Below are 2,488 nucleotides of genomic sequence, written 5' to 3'. Positions count from 1 at the left end.
TTTATAACCTGGAAGTCCCGGCTTTACAGGCCAGGGTCCTTTCCGCTTGAAGAGACACACGCTGCATAAACAGATCTGGCAGAGATCCCTTGGCCGTATCACGGTCAAGCTTCCTGGGATTAGTTCACCTGTTAGCTCTCGACCCCTGGGTATCAAAGTTACAGGAGTACTCTGGAACGATTAACCAGGCCGGGTATGACCTCAGGAAGCTCAGCCCGTCTTAGCCTCGGATTGTTGTTAACTTCTCTATGGGCATTGGTTGCTTATAGAAGTTTGATACTTGAAGTCATTCAATTACATTAGCAAGATGTGATTGTACTATGTTCCCATAGCATCTTAGCAAGATGCAGTACGAATGTAGTAACGAAAGGGAACATACTCGATTACTAACGTAACCTCCGTTCCCTGAGATACGGGAATGAGTACTGCATTGCTAGCAGTGCTATGCAGTTTAATACACTGCATGAACCAAAGGCCATGCAGTTTCTCTGCGTAATTGAAAAAAGGCTTCAGTTCAGGAGAAAAAAGCCTTTTTCCCATAGCACCATAGCAAGACGCAGGGAACCGATGTTACGTTAGTAACCGAGTACATTTCTGTCAGTGGTAAGTTTTAATTTAAAATATTTGTGATAACCTAACACAAGAAAGCTATATGCTGTGTTCAAATGTGTTTCCACTTGCTTAAGCAACTTAATATAAATCTAGAAGCCAAATGCATTTAATAGGTTATGCTGTTTATATTAATTGAGTCTGGTAAAGGGGCCAGAGCTGCTACGCAGGCCTGGTCCACCTTGACTCGAAGGCATCTGTGATGCCATGCATGGGATGCAACTTGCGGTTTCAGCCAGTTCGCATGAGGCCTAGCATCTTTCAAATGCCTTGAGAGGATGAAAGGCTCCCATTTTGAAGGAGGCTGTGAGCTACTGAATGGCCAGTGCACGTTCTGGCACAACTAACGCCCTCATTTGGGCTGAGTCAAAAGCTGCTCCCAGGAACGGAATCCGTTGGCTGGGGGGCAGTGAGCTCTTGGCAACATTGACCCTGAGTCCCAGGCATTCCAAATGGCTGAGGAGGAGGGATCTGAGGAATAGTACCTTTGGCCTCTGACTGGCTAAGATGAGCCAGTTGTCAAGGTAACATCTTCCTCAGAGCAATCAGAGCGCGCGACACAACTCTCATAGTGAGAGCGGTCTGTCCTTCAGTGAGCGCAGCCTCAGCGTGGGCATGGCCGCTCGATGTAATGAGGGGTGCTGATCCTTACTTGAAACACACTGGCAGTGTACAAAGTGCAGAAGGGAGAGCAAGCTCGCGGGCTCTGAGCCGGCGTGAGATTGCTCAGACCCAGTTGCTTAGCTCCCTGACTCCTCTGTTTCTTTCTTTGAGCTTTGCTGAGCGAAGAAATGGGAGAGCAGGGCTGCCTTCATTGAAGAAGGTGGATCGCAAGTGGAGAAGCGCGAGACTCAAGCTCTCAGTGAGAGCATTTCGTCTCAGTGAGCGTGTGGCTCTGCATGGGTGCTGCCCAGACAGGTGACACACTCACTGCCGAGCCACACTTACAACGCGACATTTGCAACAACGTCGCTAGGAAAATTTGCTCTTTCTAGAACTCACTGGATGGCGGCAGGGGATGTGCTGAGAGCTGTGTGGACGCTGAAGACGGCTTGAGCTGGAAGCATGGAGAGAAAACAGCAGAGCAATGCAGTTCACTGAATCAGCTTCTGTCCTCTGCGAAGGCATGTAAACTGCGAGTGGCTTCAAGTCCTGTGGATCAGTGAAGAGATGATCGTCGTCACTAAAGGAGAATTAATCTGAGGATCCTATGCCCGAATGCTCACTTATATAGCCAGATGGCCCCATTTTGTCAGACTCTTATGGGCTTTGTGGCCATAGGCTCGTGGAGCTCTGCTAACTCGCCATTGGGTCATTTTCATTTCACTGCACGAACCAATGGCCATGCAGTTACACTACGTTATTAAAAAAAGCTTAAGTTATCGGAGAAAAGGAGTTTTCCCCATAGCGTCTAGTGACGCAGTACAAGTGAAGAATCGATAGGGAACAAGAGATTTTAACATGTCTTTGTATGCTGCTTTTCTGTTTTCAGAACCTTCATATTAAGGCCACCCATGTGAAGTGCCTTCATTTAATGAAAACTAATGTGTTTTCATGTTTGTGTGCAGCATTTGAGATGTCTGTTTTTCTTTTCATGTTATTATTTATTTATTTATTTTTTTTGCAGTTTGAACTTGTATTGGCATTTTCAGTTGAGTCAGTTCCTTTTCTGTCTTACTCAAAAGAAAATGATCAGAAAGCTTTTGTATAACACTTATTATATGAAACAAATAATTTTAAAGTGTCTTTGTATGTTTATATTGCCTTTAGGTTTTCAAATCCTAAATATTATGTAGAATTGCCTAGCAGTATAAATGCACTGAGTGGCTCTTGAGTGCAGATACTTTGTACATTTGATGCACCAGAGAACACACTGAAG

This window comes from Cyprinus carpio, chromosome A24 (genome assembly GCF_018340385.1).
Source record: "Cyprinus carpio isolate SPL01 chromosome A24, ASM1834038v1, whole genome shotgun sequence".
NCBI classification, from domain to species: Eukaryota; Metazoa; Chordata; class Actinopteri; order Cypriniformes; family Cyprinidae; genus Cyprinus; species Cyprinus carpio.
The sequence above is the reverse complement of the archived record's forward strand: the minus strand, read 5'-3'. Positions refer to the sequence as shown.